This window comes from Anabrus simplex, chromosome 9 (assembly GCF_040414725.1).
Source record: "Anabrus simplex isolate iqAnaSimp1 chromosome 9, ASM4041472v1, whole genome shotgun sequence".
Taxonomy (NCBI): domain Eukaryota; kingdom Metazoa; phylum Arthropoda; class Insecta; order Orthoptera; family Tettigoniidae; genus Anabrus; species Anabrus simplex.
In genome coordinates, this window is record NC_090273.1 from 144399158 (window position 1) to 144416747 (window position 17590).

General features: G+C 38.6%; 1 protein-coding gene across 1 annotated transcript in view; it reads right to left on the reverse strand.

Annotated features, from left to right (window-relative positions):
• mv (lysosomal-trafficking regulator mauve) overlaps positions 1–17590 on the reverse strand; it is a 546555-nt gene that overhangs the window by 188210 nt on the left and 340755 nt on the right. The gene's annotated exons all lie outside the window — the stretch shown is intronic.

The window sequence follows — 17590 nt, forward strand, 5'->3', positions numbered from 1 at the left end:
TATGCTCTGGAAAAATGTTCACCCTGTTACTGATTTCTTGTGTTATAGTCCTTTCTGGTGACACTACATATCCCAAGTACCTGAAGGCGGCAACTACTTCTAGAATCTCGTTGTTTAACTTTACTATACTTCTTTCTGACCGTTTCCTTGTCACCACCATGGTTTTACTCTTTGCTTTAATTATTTTGCTTATTCCTCAATAATTGCGTGACAGACCTCTCCAGCCGGCGCAATTCAAATACTTGGAACTATGTGGGGCATCATTACCATTACCATTCCTGATCTGGTTTTCAAGTGGAATCAGGCCATATATTTAGATAATAAGGGTGATAGTTAATAAGTCAGATAGTTAATAAAATAATGTGTGCTGCCCTGTTTCTCTACAGGGTCAGGTATGAAGCGAGATGAATCTCCACAGCGTGTTTTTATTACCGGATACCCTTCATGACGTCAACCTCATCAGAAGAGTTTATGTGATGAAATGAATGACGTGATATATGATAGTAAGGGAGAGGATGAAATCTGTTGCCAGTGCAGAGCCTACTCCTATAAGAAATAAACTGTATTTTCAATACAATATATCAAGTAAATAATATTACAAATGAAATGAAATGGCATATGGCTTTTAGTGCCGGGAATGTCCGAGGACATGTTCGGCTCGCCAGGTGCATAATATTACATTAGTCTTGGGACTAGTTTCAGCCACTTAGTGGCAATCTTCACCCAAATTAAAATTAAATAATTAAATTGAACAGATTATGTGATAACTTAAACATATGTATACAAGACAAAGACAGTGTTAGAGGAATAATAATGTCTGATGTGGAACACACACTGACATGTTGGAGGAAGCAGGCAGGTCATGAAAACAAGCACTGACTTGTTGTACGATTATTATTATTATTATTATTATTATTATTATTATTATTATTATTATTATTTATTATTGTACAGGTCAGTGTTTGTTTCCATGATCTGCCTGCTTCCTCCAACATGTCAGTGTGTGTTCCACATCAGACATTAGATATACTGTAGATTTCACTATAGAGATTTACTTCATTGCCTGAGGTCCTTACTCTACTTAAAGACATCATATTATGACATGAAGATCACAACCTTATTTTTGTTTTATATGTATTTTTATGTTATAATTATTCCTGCAACATAAAAATACAATTATTCCTGCTAGCCTTTGCTGGCAAGATGTAGTGTTTACAGTGCACTATGTCTTCTGGTATGGGCTATATCAAATTTGTTACTTTCATTGACCTGTCTCAGTCTCATCCTTGGCTTTGACAATATGAAAGTGACTGAGGTACAAGTGATGCTATTAATACCATTGCTTATGCAGCCAGTCCCTGTTATGAATGGTGTGAAAATATCACTCAAAGGGTCGGTTGGTGCATGCATTTCAGTGAGCTTGGCAGACTGATATGTAATAGCAACAGCTGGCTCGGTGAGGAAAACAACGGGAAACTACCTCGCTCCTCGTTTCCCTAGTACGCCTCTTCAGTGACGCCTAGGCTATTTATGACAGCTGTTGGCGGAGCTGTAGAGGATCAAACCAGCCTTCGGGCTGAATACCCAACATACACAACAATTATTCCTGCAACATTGTCTTTGTCTTGTATACATATGTTTTAGTTATCACATAATTTGCTTAATTTTATTTTGGCTGAAGATGGCCACCAAGAGCTGAAACTATAACTGCACTTCAATACAGAACGAAAATGAAATTTATAGCTTATAATTAGCCTACTGCCTTTGGTTGTGGCACCATACACAACCATTAACTCGGCTCAAGGGAGATAGGATCACCTTCCCTATTCCTCCACTTGAGTAATTCCTGTCTGACGCATCCACGTCGTGGGGGGGCACCCTACTTTTCAGTAGGCCGGAGTGACAGGATGGCCGAGTTCAGTCGTGGACCCAGTCCCGTGGGGTATAATGTAGAACCCATGCCCAGGGATATGGGTGAAAACCTCAACGGCAGTGAAGGCAGAAGTGAAAATCACTGGTACGGTGGAACTGGCGGAGGAGGCAATATCTGATCCCTGAGAACTGACTCAGGGCCTGCTGCCTTGCAGGTTGATAGGAGACTATTAAAGGCTAAGGGAGATAACCCTGACAGAAAAATCTTTGGAAGTGATAGGCCCAGCAAGTAAACTTCTGAATAATTTGGAATTGCTTTCAAAACTAAACGAGGCCTCGGATGGAAATATTGTAATCACCAGAATAATGACTCCAGTTCCCTCCTTGGTAATGTTGTTAATGATGGTTCAATACCCGATACTCCAACACAATCAAAGAGGAGAACACACAAAACTTAATATGAGACTGTAATCAAAATTGCCACGCTAAACATTCTGACGCTAACTGGCAAAATAGAGGAATGCGTAGACTTAATGAAAACAAGGAACATAAACATACCTGGACTCAGTGAAACCAAGTGGAAAGGAAAAGGATCAAAGGAACTCAGAGAGGATTATCATTTATTCTGGTCAGGAGGAGATCAAACAAAAATTGGATTTTGTGTTGTTATGGATCATCAAACAAAAGATCATGTAGTAGAAGTAAAATACGTTTCTGATCGGATTCGTCACATAATGCTAAAACTGGATTCTTACATCAACATCATTCAGTTCTATGCACCACAGACTGGTTGTGAAGATAAAGAAAAAGAACATTTTGAAGAAGACATAGCGGAAAGAATAAGAGGAGATGGAACGACTATCATGGGGGATAAGGACTGTGAGAGATGGATATGAAAGTATTCTAGGAGCACATGCATGGGGTCCACGAAACCCAGAAGGAACTAGAATCCTTGATCTCTGTCTGAGGAACAACCTTGTAATAGGGGACTCATGGTATCAAAAACAAAAAATCCACAAGGTCAGAAAATATGGATGGGATGGAAAAAGTGAATCCCTTATAGATTACTTTTTGATCAAGAAACAACTACAAAATGGACTGTAAGACGGAAAAGTGATTCCTAGTGTCTCCCTAGAAAGTGATCATAGACTCCTCATTGGATACTTCAAGTTTAACAAGTTAAAAGAAGTAAGAACCACACATGTAAAGAAACTCAAGACTTGGAAGCTGAAGACAATGATAGAATAATAGAATTCTAAGAAAACCTCCAAACAGTACTACCAAAGACAGATGAAAGAACAGCTGAGGAGGAATGGAAGGATCTGAAAGAAAATCTATTAATGATAACTGAGAAGGTATGTGGACGAACCAGTGGCACAAGAAGATGGAAGGAAACTCCATGGTGGAATGACAGAACAAGAACTGCTGTCCTGAACAAGAACAACATGTTTAGAAAATATTTTAAGGACCGGTCTGACCATAATAAGGAACTATACAGAGTTAACTAAAAAACAAACAAAACAAGTTGTTACACAAGAATGAGAAAAGTGGTTGAACAAGTGGAGTGCTGAATTGAAAGAGGATGTTAATGGTAATAAGAAAATGTTATATGGGATGATAAAAAATAGAAAAAAGAGATGAAGAACACTCCAAATACCTAAGAGATGATAATGAAAATCTGATAACTGAAGATGATAAGATTAAAGAGACTTGGAGGACTTACTTTGATGAATTGCTAAATGTGAACTGCATGTAGCCTACACAAAAAAACAGTACTATCTCATAAAAGTCTGCCTCTGACAACAGATTAGACTTAACATGGAGTGATTTAGAATATACCTGGAAATACATCAAAACTGGAAAATCAGCTGGTGCTGATGAAATTAATGGAGAAATGATCAAGCCTATGAGCATTTCTGGAAAACATTGGATCTATAGATTCTTTTGTAAGATCTGGAAAGAAGGGGACATACCAGCTGATTGGAAAACAGGCATCATAATTCCAAGTTTCAAGAAAGGAGATAGAAAGAAATGTTTCAACTATAGAGGCATCACTTTAACATCACAAGTTGGTAAACTTAATGAAAGAATTATAGAGTGTAAAATCAGACCCCTTATTGAAGAGAACCTCTTCGAAGAACAGTATGGATTCAGGAAGGGGAGGTCAACAATTGATCTAATCTTTACCATCCATCAGCTAATGGAAAAATACTACGAACACAACCGAGATTTGTGGTTAGCCTTTCTGGATATCAAGAAAGCATCTGATACTGTGAACAAAGAGAAGGAGTGGAAAACACTGAAGAAAACTGGAATACAGGATGACATGATACACAGGATCAAGAATTTGTATGAAGATACCTGAAGTAAAGTCAAACCACCTGTAAGAATGACCGAAACCTTTGATATAAAATCTGGGTTCAGACAGGGTGGTGTTTTGTCTCCTCTTCTTTTCATCACTGTGATAAACAAGATTCAGAGAAAAGTTCACCAAACCATTGGAGGTAAGAAAATGAAAGTTATCTTGTTTGCTGACGATATATGCTTGTGGGGAGACTCTACAGAAGACCTTCAAGAACAAATAAAATCCTGGACAGAAGCTGCTAAAGAATATGGACTCATCTTCAGCCAAGAGAACAGCGAGGTTATGGTCATGAAAAGATACAGACAACCAGTGGGACATATTGAAATGGAGGGAAAACAGCTACAGATGAACCATCAATTCAAATATCTTGGAAGTGTTATCTCTGATACTGGTTCTATAGACAAGGAAATTTCCCACAGAATTCAGGCAGGTAGCAACTTTTACAAAATAGTTAAAGAAATAATATGGAACAAGAGAATACCAACAAAATGTAAGAGAGTCATAAATGAAACCTATTACGTACCAATCCTGACCTATGGTTGCGAAACATGGACCATGAGAAATAAAGATGTTAGTAGAATCAAATACAGTAGAGATAATACGCGACACTGAGCGAGATATCGAGGGACAGCTATTGGAGCTCACTCTAGCGGATAGACCTAAACAGTACTGATTCTCTCATAAGAGCACGTGTATTTTTGTGTGAAGTTTTTGGTGTTATTTATGCGTTTTCAGTGAGTTGACGTAATTAAATAGTAGCGTGTGTCATTCCTTGATATCTCCTCTCAACATGAGGGGAAAGGTATGTGCTGTGTTTGGCTGCAGTAATTACGAAGTAGAGAAAAATGCGCGGTTGTTCTTCAGGTTCCCTCGTGACAAGAACATGTAAGTAATATTGTGATTGCATATATATTCTTCCAGTGACAGAGAGTTTTATAGTACTTCATAATCTTCTGATCTGCTCGACCAATATTTTAACTGGCATAAAATGTAATGCGCATATTTTATTCTATAGTGCATCAGTTAACCTTCAATACCGATCGGGAATAAGTGTGGTGTAAACAAGAAGCGAGTGAAGAATGGTATCCAGTGTGAAAAGTGTTTAATTTGGTACCATTTTGAGTGTATATGTAGTGCTGGTTTTGCTAAAAATGAAGATACTTGGACTTGTGTTAGCTGTGGCGAGAGCAATTTGAATAGCGGTAACAAACCTAGGCCTACAACGGTCAACAAATCGCTGGCGTCTCATTCCTTGGAGGATGGAGGTAATGATAATGTACTTGTAATTCTCTCTTTATTGCAACAGGATTTACAAGCATTAACAGCGGAGAATGAGATTTTAAAGGAGAAGGTACGTTTACTGGAATCAAAAGTACCGGTACCAGTAAACACTCAGAACACAGGTGGCTCCGTGAATTCTAGCGTGTGGTGTCAAGTTGCTTCAGATTCTAGGAGGAAAAGTGTACAGTTTAATAAGGACAACTTTGTAATTGACACCAAAAATAGATTTTCAGCCCTGAGGGAAGTAAGCGATACGCAAGGTATCTGTATAGGAAGCAGTCAAACGTATAACGCAAAATCCGTTACGAGAAGCGGCAAAGTTAGGCCTAAAATCCCACACAGTGCACCAGCGAAAGTGTCGACCATTCTTATATTTGGTGATAGCCAGGCGAGGGGAATTGCGGAGAAAGTGGTATTGCAGCATCGGCAGTCATCTATCCTGGGGCCCCAATGAAGAAGGTATTGGAAAACACGGAGCAGACAGCAAGAAATCTCGGAAGTCGTGATGCAGTAGTGATCATCGGTGGGACGAACGACGTAGCTCACAACGACGCTAAGAATGTTATTTCTGAACTTAAATGTACACTAGGTAAGCTGACTTACACTAACATCTTTGTAGTGAACGTGCCCCACAGGCATGATTTGATTAGAGACTCGTGTGTGAACATTGAAGTGGACAAAGTTAATACAGATGTGGTTAAAATTTGTAAACATTTTCATAATACACAGGTAATTGATAGCAGCAGTTTCGAGAGACACTGTTACACAAAGCATGGCCTTCATCTAAACAATTCAGGTAAACGAAAGATAGCAAATATTGTTCTAGATTTTATTAATCATAAGATATGTACTGTAAAAAAGGCAACTCCCTTGAGTTATAATACTGACCAGGAAAACTAGTAGAAAGAGCCAGCTGTACTTCAAGCTGGCTCAGCCAACTAGAAAATGAAACTCAGGAAAGTAAGGAATTTCAAGTTACCCAATTGCAACAGTCAAGTTTTAGGGAGGAAGGGGGTCTGAGATTGCTCTTGGTAAACTGTCAGAGTGTAGTAAATAAACAATTAAAATTCGGTACATTGATGGAATCTTATGAGACTGATGTGGTGATAGGAGTAGAATCGTGATTGAGAGAAGGGGTGGGTAATAGAGAAGTATTTCCAGAAGGGTACACAGTCTATCGTAGAGACCAAGGAGATAAAAAGGGAGGGGGGGGGGGTGTTTATTCTGGTGAAGGAAACTTATTGTTCACATGAATGGTTTACCAATGAAAGGGATGAAATATTAGGGATAAAATTAATTTGTGATAATATGAAGGAGGTGGGAATTATAGGAACATACAGGCCTGGAAGAGAGGAAAGAGACATGGAAATATTTGAGAAAATAATAGATTATACTCATAGAAACAATAATAATGATGTGGTAATAATTGGGGGAGATCTAAACTTGCTGAGGTTGAATTGAATGGAGCTGCAAGTGAAGCCCATGAACAGAAACTGGCAAATAAGTTAATTTGGGAGGGAGGATTTACACAAGTAGTACAAGAACCGACTCGTCTCAATAACTTACTAGATGTATTCTTGGTTAAACCAGGGGAAATTGTTGATAAAACTGAGGTAATAGAAGGAATAGGTGACCATAAGGCTGTAATAATAGATGTAGGACTGGTACCAAAAAGGCTTAATAAGAGGGTCACACAAGACAAGAAATTGTACAGAAAAACTAAAGTTGATGAATTTGGGACTTACCTTAAATCACAATTCAGTTGTTGGATAAGTGAAGGGAGTAATGTGGATACACTTTGGGCTAAATTCAAAGGAATCATTTGGGAAGGAGATAAGAGATTTGTACCTGTTAAGAAGGGTAAAATGACCTCAGACCCTGTTTATTATACAAGGGAAATAAGAAAATTAAAAAGAAAATGTAGAATAGTAAACAGGAAAATCAAAGAAGGTAGGGAGAGTAGAGAAAGTAGAAAACAGCTAATGAGGGAACTGAATAGAGTGAAAAAGGAAGCAAAAGAGAATTATATGAATGGCATTCTTAAAGAGCGTAATGACCACAAAGGGAAATGGAAAAAGCTGTATTCATATATCAGGAATCAAAAAGGAAAAGGAATCCAAATTCCTACAATGGTGGGAGAAGGGGGTGAACACTATTTAACAGATACTGAGAAAGCGAACCTCTTTAGTGGGGAATTCAGAGATTCAGTAGATGATTGTCAGGAGTTGGAAACCGAAACAGAAGATACAGAGGGAGAGACACAGAGGGAAACAAGAAGCTTCTCATTCACAAATGAAGATATTTTCAGAGAAATCCAACTGCTTCAGCAAGGAAAAGCAGCAGGAAGTGATCAAATTACTGGGGAGGTGATAAAGACAATGGGGTGGCACATAGTGCCTTATTTAAAATTTCTCTTTGACTATGTCATAAATAATAATGTAATACCAAAGGAATGGAAGGAATCTATAATAATACCAATTTACCGTATAATGGAAAGGGTGATAAAAGGAAACCAGAGAACTACAGACCAATCAGCCTGACCAGTAGAGTTTGTAAAATACTGGAGAGTTTAATATCAAAGTACATCAGAGGGATGTGTGATGATAAAAACTGGTCGTTATGCTACTTAGGTTCCAGAACGGGGGGGGGGGGGAAGTAAATAAGTAAATAAATGCAATGTAAATATTAATCTTATACCAGTTGTATAGTATAATTTGAAGTAATTCCACATACTGTATATCAGTTGACTATATTTGTAAGTAGTACAGGAGATATTATAAGTAGAATTTTGTAAACAATATAAATTTATTAAGGATGAGCTGTGTGTTTAATAGAAAACATTGTTAGCGTAAATTGTATAATATTGTATTATAGGAAAATTTTCTTCTCTTGTTAATTTAATATTTAGTGCTTGACAATAATGTATTTTAGTGTACCATTTGCCACCGAGGTAGACACCTCATTTGCAAATAAAGAGATTTTGATTTGAAAAAATTTGCCACCAGTAGGATACAACCATCTAACAATTCAAAAGCAAACTCAGTATAACAGCACAAACACTAATTCCTATGCAGTAAAGGAAAGGGCACCCTTGGTGGAATGAGGAATGTGAACAAGCAATCCAATCTCGACATAATGCATACAACAATTGAAACAGAAAGAAGACAAAGAATAACTACAAAACATTCCTGGCAGTGAGGAAAGAGACAGCTCAATTAATCAGACAGACCAAAAGGAAATTCAAAAAGCATAAACTATTTCAAATAGAGAAAGACTTTGAAAGACACAACACCCACAAATTCTACAAAAACTTCAAAACTAAGCTTACAGGATACTGACAACAAAAAACCCTGCTTCAAGAAAAAAATATGGACAATGGCACTGAACAACCACGAAAACTGCAAGGAACTCGTCAAATATTTTAAAGAATCGCTAAACTGCCCGAAACCAACACAAAGATTTTCACCGCAAGAACCTAAAAGTACCAATCCAAATTCATTACCACCAGATGAAGAAGAAATCGCAAGATAGATCTAAAAAATTAAAAACAATAAAGCATCGGGTGAAGATGGAATCAAAGCTGAAATCTTCAAATCTGCAGGCCCAAGCACCAGAAAATAAATCATCAAAATCATGCAAGACATTTGGCAAACAGAACAAATTCCAGATGACATGAAAATGCATCAATTCACCCACTACACAAGGAGGAAGACAGAATAGATGTAAACAACTACAGAGGAATCTCACTAGTATCAGTTGCATACAAAATTCTATTCCAGTGTCTTCTCAATACAGCACTACAACTAGAACCACAAATCAGAGAATATGAGGAAGGAATCAGATCAGGCCGATCGTGTCTAGAGCAAATCTTGAATCTAAAGCATCACAAAATTTGTACCAAAAATTTAGTCTGCACATTTGTTGATTTCAAAAAAGCCTATGATTCGTTCAAATATTGAGAGAAAAAGGTTTAGATATGAAAGCACCTGCAAGTCATAAAACAGAAACTGACAGACATGAAGTCCAAGGTTAAATTCAAGGAGGAAATCTCAGATCCCTTTGAAATCAAAACGGGAGTAAGACAAGGAGATGGACTCTCTCCTTTACGCTTCAATTGCAGTGCAAACAGAAATGAATCGCCAGAATTCACCAAGCTTTAGGCAGAGAAAAAGTAGCAATGGATTGCAGCATAGCATTTGCAGACGACCTAGCAACCTTAACGCGAAACATTTCAACAGCTCAAAACTAGATTGAACTCCTGAAAGAAATTGCAGAAGTCAGCCTCCAGATATCTTTTGAACAGACAGAATATGTGACCTGCAACAAACAAACAAACAAACAAACAAACAAACAAACAAACAAACAAACAAACAAACAAACAAACAAACAAACAAACAAACAAACAAACAAACAAACAAACAAACAAACACCAAAACTTATGGAGGCAAACTATGGCAAAATTAAACGAGTATCACAATTTAAATATCCTGGTGAAACAACTCGGGAAAATAGATTCTAAACAAAAGCCAATGAAATGAAATGAAATGAAATGGTGTATGGCTTTTAGTGTCAGGAGTGTTTAAGGACATGTTCGGCTCGCCAGGTGCAGGTATTTTGATTTTATGCCCGTAGGCGACCTGCGCTTTGTGATGAGGATGAAATGATGATGAAGACGACACATACACCCAGCCCCCTTGCTAGTGAAATTAACCAATGATGGTTGAAATTCCCGACCCTACCGGGAATCGAACCCGAGACCCCTGTGACCAAAGGCCAGCACGCTAACCATTTAGCCATGGAGCCGGACAAGCCGATGAAATTAGATGCCAAAAGATGGAAACTGCACATCAACTAACCCAAAATATCAAAAAGGAACTCCTGCCAGAATGTCTTTATGTATCAGAAACGTTAATTTTGAACAGGAAAGCAGACAATGAAAACACTGAGAAAAAGGAACGCAAAATCATAAGAAAAATTCTAAGCCCAAAACTCACTGACTGACAATACAGACAGGAAATCAAACAGCACACTGATATTCACAGCGACATTAGAAAACCCAGGTTAAGATTCTATGGAGTCATTAAAAGGATGAACCCAGACAGACTTACAAAACAAAGTCAAATTCTATGTAAATAAGAGTAAAGCTAAAACAGACACGATGAAATGGATTGGAAAATTCTAAATTCCCATGGAGGTTAACAGAGCAAACGCCTGAAAAGCCTTGCATTTGATCTATGAAATGGATTGGCAAAATCAAAACTGATCTGAAACAGGCAGGAATTACACCACCAGATGTCCAGAACTCGATCTTCAGATCCAAAATTCAAAAATGGCAAGCTGACCAAGAGGGAAGACCACAGAATAAGACTGGAACAACTTGGTCTGAAGACAGAAAGGAAGCATACAGTAAAAGAAAGAAGAAATATGGGCACAAAGGAAGGTAAACGGACGCCTCTAAGTACTCTGCATTGTCCTAATGGGCTTATCTGCAAATAATAATATACAGAAGAACAGAAGGAAGTAGGAGAAAGGTACATGTCTCTTTCTACTTGATGACTTGCATGTCTGGATGAGGGATGATGATGATGATGTGATGAAGAGAGTGTCGGCAACATAGTCCACTCCTGTAGAATGACACCAAGGGTTCTGCTCAAAGCTTTACGTCCCCATCCAACAGAAAAGCCCCCATCAACAGCATCATATGTCCTCACTCTACATGAATACTGTGGAGAGGTTTGGAATTGAATCTACGCTTTTGGCATGTAATCCAGTGATTAGAAACTGTATTCCACCTCCTCTTCTACCCTAGCGGCCAACATTCTGAGGGTGAAATTTCTCTGACCATCATCATCATCATCATCAACATCATCATCATCATCATTTCCCAACTCCAGTTTCCCGGGTGTGGTGTACAAGCGCTCGCCATCTCCTTCTGTCTTCATACATCTTCTGATCCAGTACATCCTCCCATTAGTATCCTCTCTCTTCCACATCTGATCTTACAGTCTCTATCCAACATTTTCTTGGTCTTCCCTGTGGTCTTCTTCCTACGAGATTAAGGTCGAAATATTTTCTGGCAGGTCTTTCCCTGTTCATTCTCATTACGTGCCCATACCACTGAAGTCTGCATTTCTTTATGACACTGATAATAGGAACCTCAATACTAGCTACTTTCCTATTCACTTCATTTCTGATCTTGTCCTTTCTGGTTGTTTGGTTTATGGTTCTAATGAATCTCATTTCAGTTGCTTGGATTCTACTGAAGTCTTTGTTTAGTAGGGTACATGTCTCTAAACCGTACGTGAGGATTGGTACGAAGTAAGTGTGGTACATGATTGTTTTCGCTTTCTGTGGTATTTTGCAGTCCCAGTGGAGATTTCTGACTTGACTGTAGAAGTTCGATGCTTTCTGTGTCCTGCTGAGTATTTCCTGCCTAACAGTGTTGTCTTTCGATATTGTGCTTCCGAGGTACTTGAAGTGGGAAGCTGATTCGATTTTTGCTCCTTCCAGAAATATATCTGAGCTTGTTCCTTCCCTGTTGATGGTCATTTCCACTGTCTTTGTTTTGCTCATCTTCAGTCCAAAATTTTTGAATGTGTTGTTCCATTCATTAAGTTTCTTCTGAACTTCAGCTTCTGTCTCTCCCCATAAAAGCACATCAGCAAATACCAGGGCGTTTGGTTCACTGTCCATTTTCTTGATAGATTTGATGACCTTGTCCATTACTATTACGAACAGGAGTGGTGACAAAGCACTTCCTTGTTGGACACCTCTCTTTGTTTCAAACCATTCTGATCATCCGTTGCCTATCTGGACACAGCTGTAGTATAGCATCTTAACTTTGTCAATTAAGTACTTGGGCACCTTTAGATCTTCCAGACATTCCCATATGTTGTTTCGAGGACCACTATCATATGCTTTTTCAATGTCCACAAATGCAATCACAAGATTTCTTCCATATTCCCAGTACTTTTCTGTCAGCATCTTTACTGCAAAGATAAGATCCACAGTACTTCGACCTTTCCTGAACCCGTGTTGTTCTTTCTCAAGCAAAGGTTCCACTATCTTCCTAAGTCTTGTTTCTATGATCTTTTCTAGCAGCTTCAGTGAATGTGATAACAGCGTGATGCCTCTGTAATTTCCACATTTCCGTCGGTTGCCCTTTTTTGAACAGCGGGATGATGACTCCTTTATTCCAATCTTCTGGAATTTTGTTACTTTCCCAAATCACTGATAACACTCTATATAGCCAATTCAAGCCTGGTATTCCAGCTGCCTTTATCATGTCTGAGCTGAGATCATCAAAGCCTGGGGACTTCCCATTTCGCATGCTCTTTAGTGCTGTTTCTACCTCAAGCCATGTTAATGGGTATTTGTTGTTTTTGGCTTCATCTACACTACAATCATTGGTGGTGGTGTTGCCCCCATCTCCATTTAACAGCATGTTGAAGTATTTCTTCATTTCATCCCTGATCCCTTCCTTTGTTTGTATTAAGCTACCATCATCTGTTTCCAGTGCAAGGATGTTTATATTTTCATTTCTTTTACTGTTTACTATTTTGTATAGTAGTTTCCTACTTCCTTGACAGTCTTCCTCTGTCCTTGTAGTAAAGTTATCCCAGCACTTTTCCTTTTCTTCCTGGATCAGTCTTTTTACAGCCAGTTTCTTTTTCCAGTATTCCTGTGCTAGATGTTCAATATCTAATTCATTTCGTCTATCATGTTTTTCTGTTTTTCGAGGTCTAATTTTCTTTTTAGTATATTTCTATCTTTTACTGCTGTCTTCACTCGGTCATTCCACCAAGGTGTTTCCTTCTCTTTTGGTGTGGCACTTGGTTTTCCACAAATTTCCGTGGCTTCTTTTACAAGGGTTTCTTTGAATAAGAACCATTCTTCTTCTACTCCCCCTTTCTCAGTTTTGGGTAATTTAGCTGTTATCCTTGCTTCATAGTTTCCTTTCTTCTCCATGTCTTTCAACAGCCATCTTAATCTTTGGCATTTTCTTTTGTTTAATTTTGGGCACATGAACATCTTTTAGGTAAGCGATTAATAGCCGATGGTCGCTATCTAGGCACTCGCTGGATATGACTTTAACATCCGTAACATACTGACTCGCTTTTCTATCAGTGATGATGAAGTCAATCGTAGTCTTGAGCTTTCCATCCCAGCTGTATCTTATTTTATGGCTGTCCGATTTCTGATACCATGTGTTCTGGATGATTAAGTTGTTTCGCACACAGAAATCAATCAGGTTCTCTCCTTCAGAGTTTCTGTTAACATAGCCATGGGGGCCAACGATGTTTTCACAGTCTAGTCTTTCTTTACCAACTTGGGCATTCAGATCACCCATAATGATTGTGTTCTCCTCTGTTATTTGTTCCTCAAGTTCGATAAGGAATTGCTCTTTCTCTTCTGTGGTACATCCTGTCTGCAGTGCATATACTTGCAGGAGAGTTTGATGTGCATTACCAACACTTAGTCTCATCACTCTGACCAACGGGACTCAAACCGGCTAACCACGGTGTCAGACCACATAGACTTGATGCCTTAATGATCATTGCCACCAGGTAGGCACAGTAAATTAATGAATTAACATATTTTCAATTTTTTCTTCTGTTTTAATGAAGTTTATGTTCTTTTAATTCTTAAATTTTATCACTGTCCAACCACTGCTCTTTTCTTTCATCAAATTCTGGTCATATTTTAAAAACTGTGAAATGGTTTTGTGTTATTTAAACTGAAGTGTTCTACTTCTTGCTTGTGTAAGATCCACTCCTCTGTTGGACCTTGGGTCCCTGGTTCCACCCAGAGCCCATGTTTGTTCATTTTGTCATGTCTCTCCCTTCCTCATTGTGCTTTTAAGCACTGGGATTATCACGGAACTTTCATGTGGTGGTGCTGATGGTCAACACCGAGTGCTTGCGATATGGCACTTCATTTATTTCGCTGCCGAAGTGTTCGATTGTCGGTACGCCACAAATTGTAGGGTCCCACTAAAGTATGCTTTGCAATGACAATAAACAAAGCTCAGGGGCAGTCTTTAAAAGTTGCCAGTATGGATTTATGGAAACGATTGTCTTTCTCATGGCCATTTATATGTAGGCCGTTCACGTGTAAGCTCTCCTAACAGCCTTGCGAATCTGCAGCCACAGGGGTGATGAAAAAATGTAGTTTACAAGGAAGTTTTATAAAACAGTCTAACTTCAACAACAACAACAACAATCACCACCTTAACCTTCGATAACATAATTTAAATGGAAGTAGAATTCAACTGTGACTAGCTGTAGGCAAGCGAGCCTGCCATTATGAGAACTCTAGTCCAGTGTGACTAGCTGTAGGCAATGGGGCCTGCCATTATAATGAAAACACTCGAACTCGGTTGTGACTGGCAGTAGGGAAGGGAGCCTCCCATTATAATGAAAACTCCCCAACTAAATTGTGACTGGCAGTAGGAAATAGGGGCCTGCCATTGTAATGAAAACACCCCAGGTTGAGTGTGACTGGGAGTAGGTAGGGGCCTGCCATTCTAATGAAAACACCCCAATTTCATTGTGACTGGCGTAGGAAACAGGAGCCTGCCATTATAATGAAAACACCTGCACTCCATTATGACTGGCAGTAGGAAACAGCGGCCTGCCATTATAATGAAAATTCCCCAACTCGATTGTGACTGGCAGTAAGAAATGGGGGCCTGCCATTATAATGAAAACCCCCCCCCCAAACTTAGCCTTAAAATGAGAAGCAACGTATGGTACCTCCCCGTGGTGGTTCTCAGTTAACGCTAAGAGCAATGCAATGTAATAAAATCTTACAACATGTATATTACTTTACCTTGAATTTCATATACATTGTAGAATTCTGCAGTGGAGCACAGGCACACAAGCTAGTAGTAACATATAACCTCAACGAAAAGCCAACATGACATAACAGAATAAATAAACAAACAATAAAAAAGGCCTCTCAATAGCCACAAAAGTAAAACAATATAAAACAGATACCAACTAATATAAAATATGCAAGAGAAACCATTTTTCAAAACAACTTACACTACAGAAACAGGATACTCAAGATAATGAGAACGTGGATAAACAAGAACTACCAAGAAAATGGATACTGGAGCTAGAAACTAATTTCTAATGAAACAGTCTACATGGAAATGGAACCAGTAATGAGTATAATCAGGAAGAAACAAATCTCATTTTTAAGATATCTACTCAGGACATCAGAAAAGAGGATCATCAGGAGAATTATAGAAACAATTATGGAACAGTAAGAGCAACATTAGATGGATTACAGAAATCACGGAAGAAATGAGGGAAATACATATTATAATAGAAGATTTAAAAAACAAACTGGTCAAAATCAAACTCACAGACAAGGAAACCAAACTACAAACAAAGATCAACAGATGGACAATGGAATGGGTGATTTCAAGTGAAGAAAGAAAAGATCTCACAGAAGTACTGAGCAGACAGGAAACTGAGAAACCCTATTTTATAAAATTACCTAATGTGGGCAAATAAATAAATAAAGAGATAGATACATAAATAAATCAACCAGACCACTACTTGTCTATGGTCAAAATTAATTTCATTCCTCTCACGAGGCATAGAGATGCAATCTACAGAAAGTCGAAAATTCCAAGATTCAATGTAACCATGCTGAAAGATAATGATGACTTCACCAAGGCCTTAGCTGATAATAAGGAGGAGGAGGATTGGCCACAACTGCAAATGCAATATTAGATGCAGCTACAAAAACCACCCCATCAACCAGAAGAAACAAACATCCTTGGTGACCACGGCGTGTGACAATGCAATTATAGAGAGAAGGCAAGCATGGCTCAAGTGGAACAGTAACAAGAGCAATTCTAATCACAAACACTTCTTAACAACCGGGAAATCCACCACCAGAATCATCAGAAACGCTAAGAGGCAATACAATAAGGACATTATCAAACAGGCGGAAAAAAGACTTTCAAAGGAACAACACGAGAAACCTCTACCAAACCCTCAGGGCTCAAACAACCCCGTACTCATCCCCTACACTTCACCTCTGGAAATCAGAATGGGAAGATGAACATGAACAATGTGAATTGCATATCTGCCCTAGCAGAATATTTCAACAACCTCCTCAATTGAGAGGAACCCAGAGAGAAAATACTCTTTAAAATAAAGTATGTTCCTAACCTAAATTCCCTCCCACCAATGAAGGAGGAGATAAGGAAAGTCATTTCCAAGCTAAAGTCCAACAAAGCAGCGGGTGAAGATGGTATCATTGCTGAATTGTGGAAATATGCAGACGATTCCATTCAATGTATTCATGAGATTATATCTGACATCTGGATAACAGAAAAACTACCTAGTGATTGGACCTTGGCTATCATGCACCCTCTGCACAAGGGAGGCAAGTCTGATTTAAACAGCTACAGAGGAATCTCAGTCCTCTCTATGAAATACAAGATCTTTTCCAAGATACTTCTCTAAGATTAGAAGCTCAATTGGATTCCTGCATTGGAGAGTATTGAAACATGCTAATTTAGCATGGTTTTTAATGTGATTATACCGATGTCTCCAAGAGTGATATCTGGCTGTTCCTATAGTTATTGTATTTCAACCTTCTGTCGACAGAGGACAGCTCCCTCTGTCGCGAGCGTGAAGGATCTTTTCTCGGCGAGACCTTTTTAATATCTTCTCCTTGAAGTAATGTTGGGGCTGTTTATGCTGGGGAAAGAAGAGATGTGTCACACACACACAGGAGCGGCGTTTTTGCTTTTCTTATGGTGGTTTTATAAGTTTAAAACTATGCAAAACTACTGCATCATTTGCATGCTTCGATGAATGATATTGACGGTAATGTAACGTTTTAAATTTATTTGATGTATTATCTTTCTTTTTATTATGGCCAACCGAAGTCCATCTCGGTACTCGAAGCGAGAATGGCATGTGTATGAGTTGTGTAGGTGATTGTGGTGCGTCAAAATCTGGTCTCTGATTATTTTAAATGAATTTCTCGATGAAACATTTTGCCATTATTTGGAGGTATGGTCTGTGTGTCGGCCAGGTCTATTCT